This window comes from Palaemon carinicauda, chromosome 25, assembly GCF_036898095.1.
Source record: "Palaemon carinicauda isolate YSFRI2023 chromosome 25, ASM3689809v2, whole genome shotgun sequence".
In the NCBI taxonomy this organism is placed as follows: Eukaryota; Metazoa; Arthropoda; class Malacostraca; order Decapoda; family Palaemonidae; genus Palaemon; species Palaemon carinicauda.
This window is the reverse complement of record NC_090749.1, coordinates 54,059,208-54,070,626: the sequence shown is the minus strand read 5'-3', so window position 1 is coordinate 54,070,626 and position 11,419 is coordinate 54,059,208.

Here is an 11,419-nt window from a genome sequence, read left to right as displayed (position 1 = left end):
CTGGTCCCATGAAGGGCATTGAAAAGGGTAGAAGAGAAAGGGAGAATTTTAAAAAAGAATTAGCATTGATAGAGCCATTGTGCTTTTGGTAAAGAGGGAACTATAGAATATGCGAAATATTATATTCAGCTCCTAAAGGAAACTGGGGATAAATTGATTATTAGAAATATACTAATAAAAGAGGAACATTAAGATATATAATAGGGAAAGATATTCTGGTCGTATAGAAGGCAATAGAGTATCACAAAATAAATTCTATTTTGGCATTGAACTGGATTGTAAGAGGAGTATATTCCAAACGCAAGGATATGGAAATGATTCAAATTGTCTCAAAACCCGCAAACCAAACATTGGCATTTATAAAGAAATATAGTAATAAAGTTTCATAAGGAAACATTTTAAAGAGCACTAAAATACCATATAATTTATAAGGAACAAATATAATAAATCTAAGAGACACAGTAAAGAGAAAATATACAAGGATAGAAATTGGGGCTTAAAGGAAAATATGAAAAGCAAATAAAATTACAGATCTTTCATCAATTATGCAAGTAATAGGGAAATCTATGAAAACAGAGTATATGTTGGAAGCTAGAGTGCAAAGATATTAAAAAATATAACATTTATTACATAAGGAAAAGTATTTCAGAGCTGAACATGAACATATGACAAATAAAATAAATGACAAAGATAAAAATAAATTCCAAATTCAGCATATGGAAAGAAGACCTTGAAAGTAAAGGGAGCTTAAAAATATACAGGAAATTGAAGGAAAACTCTAAAATACAAAATTTTTGCTCTCCGTGATATATTTTTCACAAACACCAAAAAAAAAACATGGAAATTAAACATTATATGAAAACACACATGATGACCTATAAATTGCAATTTATACCTCTTCTGTTTCTTTGCCAAGCATATATAAACGAGAGAAGTGAATTATCATGGCAACAGCATTCATCTGTATAAGGCAGTTATAAAATAGTTGTCCATGTTTTATTCAGTGAAGATAATTGTGGATAAAAAAATCTATATCATGTAAAAGAAAAAATAGAATAAAAAAATAAACAAATATGAACACCCAAGGAGCCTTTGCATAAACTAAGCATTAAACCAAATATCTGTAGATTTATTAGATTTGAACTCACCAACTAAGGAGATGGAGAAGACGCAGGGATGGGATGACCCTCCAACATCATTGGTGGCGGAGCACTTGACCCATTGGTTCATCCCATTTCCAGACACGTTAGCAGCCATCACCCAGCCCTCTGAGGATAGACCTTTGTCCTGGTGTCGTAAGGCCGATTCCTGTACGGAAAAGAAAATCCATTACTATCCATACTATCCAGAGACGCAATGTGTATCTATATATATATTCTGTGTTGTGGTACACTATTGAAAACTTCCCTGCATGGCGTGCTGCTGGAATGGGATTCGAAACCACCCTAGTTCGATAGTGTCTTGTAGTGTCTACAACCTCATCAACCTTATGAGCAAAAGATATGGGGGTTTGAGGGTGCTTAAAGATCTAACTGATGAGTCACCAGCAGCCATTGCCTGCCCCTTCATGGTCCTAACTTGGATGGAGACGGGCCCTGGGCGCTGATCATATATATATATGGTCAGTCTCTAGGGAAGTTTCACTGCCCCTTGCCTTTGCCATTCATGAGCGACCTTTTAACCTTTGAAGTATATATATATATATATATATATATATATATATATATATATATATATATATATATATATATATATATATAGTTTCTTTGTTTAACGAAGATACTGCGGGAGGGAAGCGAACTGTTTGGAAAAGCTGTGATCTATTCCAAGACACAATGAAGGTACACCATAGTCCCTACTTGATGCCATTGCCAAAGGTCTCCAGGGTCAGGGTGTGCATTACCAACCTTCTCTTATATTATGTTTTTTTCTTTTTTTTTTTCTTTTTTTTTGATGGCACGAATATAAAGAGAAAGAAATTAACAGAAATAGTGAAGTGCCCAAGTAAAAAGATCAAAACGTCAGAGTTTGAAATGATGAGGAGAAAGAAAAAGACAGAATAAGATAATTTAAAAAAAAAAAAAGTTTACAGAGAGTATTACTTAAGTGATAATGAAAATGAAATGAAACCAATCAACGATTGCTTAAGTGACAGAATGTTGTTTTGTGAAGGGGGGAAGAAAGCAACCAAAATAATGATTGAATAAACAAAAGCAAAAGACTGAATTACAAAAGGGGCCAAAACAAGACTGAAAATGGATGAAATCGGCAAAGGGAAAAAGCATATCAACTATTACTGAAGTGACAAAAGACAGAATAGGGGAGAGCACTATTGTTAATAAAATCAACAATAACAGAAGAATTGTCCATATATCTATGTCAGGGAGGTAACAGCAAATATATGAGGAAACTCAAACTTATATATGCAATGTATATCCTCCTTTTTATTTGGTCTAAACAAAAAACTACAGGTATTGAATACCACGTTAAACTATCACCAAAATACTGAAAAAAAATACAGTACCAAAACATAAGTTACCAGTGGGAAACTTATGAATAAAGGTGTGGGAACAAAAAACAATCCCCCTGACAGTTTTAACACTTGGCACCTAACCTTTCCTGTGTCTCGAAATAGTGACGTGGAATCAGGTCACAAGTAACAGGACCTATTAGAAATTGAGTTGTAACTGTAACAAGGTAATATCATAATGGCATTTTGAAACGTTGTAAATTGTGGACTGAGGGGGAATTGGGCGTCTCTGCTCTTAAACCACTGCCTTTGAAATAAATATCTAGACCCTTATCTCAAGTACTAATGTTAATCATCGAAGTGTAATGTCAATTAAACCAATAGTCAAAATTAAAGCTTTGTGGGATTTCCATAGAGCTGTGTATAGATATTCCTTTCTGAATGGGGATACTTTAACATGGTGACAGGGTTTGTGTATCGTTATAATCAGCAAAGCTGTACTAATCACCAGGGCTACCCAATCCACACTGACCGGCGTGGTGATGATAACTAGCCAAACCCCAAACGTGAATAAAAATATGTTTAAGGGATTTGTCCAACAGTGGACTAGACACGGTTGCATTTGTTGTTGTTGTTGTTGTTGTTATGTATAAATGTAAATAAGACACAATTAAAAGAAACGTCTCATGATATCACAGGGTTTTCAGTAGTCATATTCATTCTTAACTCTATGGAGTTCTCTAACAGCTTCTGTTTTCCCAGTGCCTCAGATTATCCCATCCTCTTATTTGTATATTCCAAATTGAGCTAAAATTATAAGTGTACCATTATTTATAAGAATGAAAGTTATTAATTTATAAAAAGTATTTTATGAATTATTTCCTTTACAAGAAATTCAGAAATAGATTCCTTTAAAGATTTTATAATTCCTTATTCATCCTTAAGTAATTTCTTGCCTCTGAAAATCGAATTTGCTCTTAACTGTTTAAGATCATTACCAAAACATACGACATAAGATTTCCAATATCACAAGTTTCACATCAGTATCACCTCAGGAAATCAGATCTTTCTTTTACTGACCAGCTTCTGAATTCTCTCCTATACAATCTCTTCCCCTGACCTATGACCTTCCACTGTTCGAAATATTGAGAGTATAATATTATCGCTTCCTTTTCGAGAAGGTTATTTCATGAAAGCAAGAAAGAGAAAATATGGTGTCGGTATAAGATAAATCACCTTATGTTCGTAACCCCTTCTTATCTCCCTCAGCAGAGAAGGGCTTGAATAATACAGAATTATATGTTGGGGTTCGTCTATGTTAGAGCATACGATGGTAAAGCCGGTATACTATGTATGTGCTTTATATACAGTATAGATAAACATGCATACACACAAATAAATATATATATATATATATATATATATATATATATATATATATATATATATATATATATATATATATTATTATTATTATTATTATTACTTACTAAGCTACAACCCTAGTTGGAAAAGCAGTATGCTATAAGCCCAGGGGCTCCAACAGGGAAAATAGCTCAGTGCGGAAAGGAAAAAAGGAAAATAAAATATTCTAAGAAGAGTAACAACAATAAATATCTCCTATATAAACTATAAAAACTTTAACAAAACAAGAGGAAGAGAAATATATACTGGAATTCATTTATGATGATAGCTTCTGGCTGGGCAGAGATTCGAACTCTTGCCACTCAGCCGAAACCATGCCTGCGAGGACTCTACCAGCTGAGCTATCCAGAGAGATATAAATTTATTACAAGTCCCGTGTTGGAAACTCAGAATTCAGCTATCATGGTGGAGATGGGTTTATTTAAAGTCCAAGAACAGATTCCTGAATTCGACAGGAATATGTACCATTGGCAATTATAATTACACCAAGATTTTTAAACGAATCACACCTTTCAGTCTTAGCATATATTACTCTTTCCCATAACTCTCAAAACCTACATTGGGTTACATTTATTCTCAAATGTCTCATCATTTTCAAATTCTCTTAGAGACTTCTGCAATTTCTCTCTTCTCATTTTCAAATCAGAACAATATTATCTGGAAACTCCCATTATTCCTTATCCTATTTACAACTCACTTTCTTATCCATAGAAGATCGTGCTTACATCCACTGTCCTTTATCAGACCTCTAGCATTGCACTCTTATACATACACATTGAAAATAGCAATTTAGAAGTAACTATACTCATATTTTGTTATCTTTATAAACATACACATGCATTTGTATATGCGAAGAAACGAAATTTTTACACTGAAAAACTATGAATAAAAAACGCGAGACTCCATTCAAAGCGAACCGACCTATTAGATAAATGAAATTCTCTGCCTCCCTCTCAATCTTCTCCCACTAATAGATTCTTCCCAAGTTCCAAGCCCTCCTCACTCCCTCCCCACCATCCATTCTCAACACATGCCCACACCGTCTCAGTCATGACACATATAACCTCTGGAATCTTCACTGCACCTGTCATTCTTTTTATTTCATCCTTTTACCATATTTCAAGCAGCGATATTCCCATAATACACCTCAGCATTCTCATCTCTGATTTCTAAACTTTTACTTCCTCTTTTTGTCTGCTAGAGTCCCCGTCTCCAATCCATACATTAACGATGGTCTTATTACTGTTATAGATCTTGACTTTTAGCTTGATTGGCTTTTTCTTATTATCTACCACTCCCGCTATCTCCGTCCACTTCCCCAGAGCTACTTTCCTCTTGTTCTCCACTGCAGCCTCATATCCTCCCTTCTGACTTTCATTAGATCCCAAGTATCATATGACCATTATATTTAAAATGTAACATTACATTGTGACCTCTAAATTTAGTGACTCACCGTATGACCCTTATATATAAATTGTAACCTTACATCACGACCTTGAAATTTAGTGTAACCTCACTGCATGACACTTAGATATAAACTTTAATTTAATAGTATGCCCTTTAAATTTATGTGACCTTACCTTATGACCCTTAAATATATATTTTAACCTTATGTTGGGACCTTGAAATTTAGCGTGACCTCCATTTCATGATTTGAAATGTCGATTATGACCGTACCTAATGACTTTGCTTTCCGATCTCAAACTTTTGTGACCTTCCCTTATGACTAAAATATCAATGACAATTTCTTATGAGTGTAATTTTAACTTAATCCCTTGAAATTTGGAGGGGAACTTGATACGGACTCAGCAAACAGGGCGTGACCTTACCCTATAAACTTTACATATCGAGTGTGATCTTTTCCTTGATGACCGACACAAAGGATGTTACCTTAACCTTTGAACTACACACCGACCAAGTAAAAAAACATGACTTCACCTTATGCGAAGTCGTCCTGTCAAAGGTCACGTGGGAAGGTGATGCCTTCATGTAACAGTTCATCTTGACCTTTTCATTCACGGCTGCCAAAATCTCCCTCTCGCCTCTCCAAGCACAGACCGGGGCATCTGGAAACGCAATCATCAGATGAAAAGCTCATAGTTTAGATAAGTTATTTTTGTGGTGGAAAAAATAAATGGAAAGCAAATAGAAAGAGTAATTAGATTTCAGAGCTCCATCAATGAAGAATGTCAACATTTGGCTCAAGTCTACGGACCAAGCATTCCATTTTCTCACAAGTTGACCGTGAATGAATCTAATGTAGGCTACTGTATCATAATAACTATAATCAGAATCGCGATCTTGATCAGGATCATGTTAAAAATTTAATGGGCTCTGTCGGAGTGAAATACCGATCAGTTGTTAAAATCTGGTGAAAATCCGTCAAGAAATGTTGATGCAAACATACTTACAGACAAACAGATAAATAAATGTTAGCCATTTTATAGCCTCCTTGGTGGATATAATAACTGAGCTATCTCTGTAAGCAGAACTAATAAAATCTAGGCTAAACAAAAAGGTAAAATAAAATGATTTCTTCATTGTACTCACAGTAGACGTAAAGGCGAAAAAAAAAACATAATGATGTGGGAAGGATAGGAACATTACAGTTGTGAATGTATTATAACCTTTTTTTAAATGAATTAACTGATGATTAAAAACAAACTAGGAATGGTAGCGTGGAAAAGAGCTTGTGACCGGCCGGGAATCGAACCCTGGTCGACAAGCTTGTATAGACAGTGACTAAACCACTTGGCCACGAAGACAGATAAAAGGCAATGGCAATTCTTCTGTACTTATACCTGTCAAATTCAGGTGTTATGTACTTAGAATTGAAATCAGCCCATCTTCACCATCGTAGCTAATTGGTAGTTTGTTACTTGGCATTCGATTAATGATAAATTTTGCACATTTAGACGTGTTTTTCATATTCATATAAGTCGGTCACAAGCTCTTGCCTTTGTGTGATTTCGCCTGGGGCTCTGATCCCGAGGTCGTTAAGAGAATCCAGACATTAATGTATCAAAAATATATATGGCTTATTTGAATATATATATATATATATATATATATATATATATATATATATATATATATATATATATATATATGTGTGTGTGTGTGTGTGTGTGTGTGTGTGTACTTAGAACACCAAGTTTAGAAAATATATTGTTCACAGACAATATTTTCGAGATATAATAAATGTATAGTTAATCTCTCTCTCTCTCTCTCTCCCTCTCTCTCTCTCTCTCTCTCTCTCTCTCTCTCTCTCTCTCTCTCTCTCTCTCTCTCTCTAAGGATAGGCAAGAGAAAGAGGAGAAGAAGAGAGCCAATTAAAACTTGAGGAAATGGAAGAAGATAAACGCTTATTATTAATCCTCCCAGGGAAGAGAAAAGTCAACGGGGTCTCTTCGCAGGTCTTCCCAATCGTGAAAATGAATCCTGGGCGATAATGTCTTCGGTATAATGACTCATAATAATGATGATAATGATATTGCCTCCAGGGAAAGAGGACCTTCACATCCGATTATTCATTTAAATTGAGATTTGGATTTTGGTCTCCCTAGCGATAGATAAAGGACGCATTCTCAAGGTAATATCAATTTCGTGAGATGGTGCTAATGGGGGAATTAGGCCAAGAGAATATGAATCAGAGGTGCACTCATGCAAGCGCACACTGCGCACAATTACGCGCGCAAACACACACACGCACTATATATATATATATATATATATATATATATATATATATATATATATATATATATATATATATATAAATTATACATATATATATGTAAATATATATGTATATATATATATATATATATATATATATATATATATATATATATGGGTGTATGTATATATGTATGTGAGTGTGTGTATGTGTATATATATATATATATATATATATATATATATATATATATATATATATATATATATATATATATATATATATACATATATATATATATATATATATATATATATATATATATATATATATATATATGTGTGTGTGTGTGTGTGTGTGTGTGTGTGTGTTTGTGTGCGAGTGTGTATATATATATATATATATATATATATATATATATATATATATATATATATATATATATATATTCAAATAAGCCATATATATTTTTGATATATTAATGTCTGGATTCTCTTAACGATCTTGGGATCAGAGCCCCAGGCGAAATCACACAAAGACAAGAGCTTGGCTCCGGCCGGGAATCGAACCCTGGTCGGCAAGCTTATATAGACAGTGACTAACCCACTTGGTCACGAAGAAAATATATATGGCTTATTTGAATATGAAAAAACACGTAAAAATGTGCAAAATTTATCATATATATATATATATATATATATATATATATATATATATATATATATATATATATATATATATATGCATACATTAAGTTTAAATTCTAAATAAAAATAAAAAAAAATAAAGCATTTCTAAAAAAACTTAGAAATGGAAAGAAATTTATGAATACAGTAATAAACGAAGAAATTGTAAGTGAACTAGAAATAAAAAAAAAAAAAAAAAACACGCATTATTGGCTACAAAGAAAATTAATTGAACTTAGGGATAGAAGAGATAAACAAACAAAAACAGGAAAACATTAAATTGATCGTAAAAAGAAAATATTTTTAAAATAGAAGAAAAACATATGATTAAAATGACAGTAGAACTTAGAAAACATAACTGACATCCGATTCAATTTCTTTCTCTTTTCTAAATTTATATTTAAAAAATGTGACCTCTTTTGTCGAAAAAGTACAATCATATGTCAAATATTTCCTTCAAAACCGTAATAAACATCTGTCCTGTGTCAAATATTTGGATTTCTGTTACAAAACATTTCAGAATATACCAGTTTTGTTCAGCAATTCTTTACACAAGACTTTTTACCAATAGTTTTCTTTTTCTTTTTTTTTCCTAATCAGATAAGAAGATTAATTGCCCACTTAACTTATTATATCTTAATAGAAATAATCCACAGTAATAAATAATAACTTTCAACTTATTTTTATTTTTGCTTTACGCAAAATCAGAAAAGATATTTTATTTCTTTGTGGGGAAATAGAATTTCCTTGTGGCCTGGCCCGGTGATGGGTTCGAGAGGATATTCATCTCTAACTAGGGAAAACTTAACATTCGCTTTTTAAAGTAGAAGGTAAAAGAGGTTGGCCAGCAAAATGGAAGAAATGAAAACCCAACAGTAATGCATACTGTGTACCAGGCGAGATACACTATTGACACTACGTACGTTTCGGTATAAGCCCTTTAGGTCCCTCTTGTGAACATGATTAGAATTTAGCAATGGCATATTTTCTTTAATTAGCTCATTGTGGTGGCCTATTGGAAACGTCCCTGCCTGGTGATCTGCCGTACTGGGGTTCGAGTCCCACTCAAGCTCTACAGTTTCTTGTATTGTCTGCAACCTCACCATCCTTGTGAGCTAAGGATAGGCGGTTTGGGAGAGCCAATAGGTCTATCTACTGAATTACTTAAGATTAAGTTAAAGTTAACTTCTTAATATTTAACTTTAGAATAATATAAGTCATTTGTATGACTTCCATATACTCATGTTCTCTTTCTCTTACAGGAGGAGTACGTGAAATGTGACCACAACTTCTGTGGAGTGAAGCGCCCGCACTTCTACGGGCACACGGCGTGTAGGACCCACACCCCTTGCACCAACAAGAAAGGCGATCTGAAGTTTTGGGACCCGCAGAACTGTACAGTCTGCAAGGACTGCCTGGTCGAGGCGTTCAACAAGCCTCCTTCAGCGGAGGTTAGGGACTCTTCTCGAGAGAAGCTACGCAAGTGGGTGCGTGGCTTCCAGAAGAATGCCACCGGACCATAACTTGCCACCGAAGACTTGAGGGCCTTGCTTTTCCCGAAGGCATCCCCAGACTCAGTGTCCCCAAGGATCAGATCCCCACCGTCCAGATAACGGTGGAACCGGATGTAGTCATGGCTCAGTCCATGCATGAGTGCTGTTTGGATGCCGACAACGCGGAACGTATGTCGGAAGTGTCGCAGAATACGGAGAGGAACCTCATGGGCGACGAATTGGACTATGAGGAAGACCAGGTGGAATACCCTGAGTCAGAGCAGGAGGTCACTCCACCTTCCACCCCCACACCGACTCCTACACTGACGGACGTATCACTCCCGTCTACATCTGCTACCCCGGATCCCACCCCATCCAACACCCAGGAGATCTTCAAAATGCTTGAGGCTTTCATGGATAAGAAACTCCGCGAGACGCATGAGTTCTTCAGGTCCAACATGGGAAGTTCGAAGCAGCCGAAAAGGATTTCGGTTAAGGACCTCCCCGCATGCTCAGATACCAACCCCTGGAGGTATGCCGAGCACATGCCAGTTACGACGGGCAAGATCTTCATAAGCGAAAAGATCGGCTCGATTGTGCTGGAAGAAGTGGAATTCTTCCCGAACTTTGAGGCTTATCCGGACTTCGATCCGAACCTGCCTCTAAAGAAGAGACCGAACCAGGAGGTTATAGTGTTCGATCTCGCGAAGGCCCAGGCTATGCAGGCCAATACAGTGAAAAGTAGGGGCTTCACCTGCTCGAAACTTCCGGCGCTTAGCAAGAAGCACCCTACCTACGTCGCACCAGACGATGCGACCCTCCCCTTCTTGGAAAAGGCCTTCACTGCGGTACATAAGGCAGTGGAAGAAGGAAAACCTTGCCCTGCACTGGAGGAGTGCAGACCCTTCTCCCTGACTACTCCCCCTGATGTTAGACACTGGAAAGATGTCCAGTCAACATTTGTGGTGGGAAAACTAGAACCTGACGTCGCTGGCCGTCAGTTTAACGAAGACCTCCCAAAACTTAATGACCATCTCCTTCGTCGGGAACATGACACGAAAGAAAGGCTCGACGCATCCATGTCCCTCCAAGTACAGCTCGAAGTCATGGCCGGTGACACTAGGGTCCCTGACTACTACATGGTTCTCGCCAAAACACATTTGGCGACCGTAGTAAAAGATGTGTAAAGCTTCACGAAGGCTCGTAGAGCCTGTCGTGAATTCGTGTTCTCCAGTGCCACAGTGAGACACGAACCCCGGAGGCTGATTTCCTCCAACATCTGGGGTAAGCACCTCTTTCCCTCCTCCCTTGTGAAAGAGATCACCGACAAGGCCACCACGGAGAACAGGAACCTTTTCCACAAGTGGGGCATGTCGAAGAAAAGGAAATCCTCTCAGGACGACGGCCCTCAACCTAAGAGGAAACCCACAAAACCGAAACCCCAGCAACGTCAACAGAGACGGCAGTTTCCGGGATCCGCTACTTCCTAAGTGGCAGCTCAGCCACAGCAGACCTTTCAGCTGGTCACCCAACCGGTCTTGTCACAGTCGCCGGTTTTCACCCCTGCTTTTGAGCAACAGTCAACTACCTTTCGTCCCAAAGGTAGAGGCTCAAAAAGAGGTGCATGCCGAGATGCATCTCGCCGTCCCTCCAGAGGCAGAGGAGG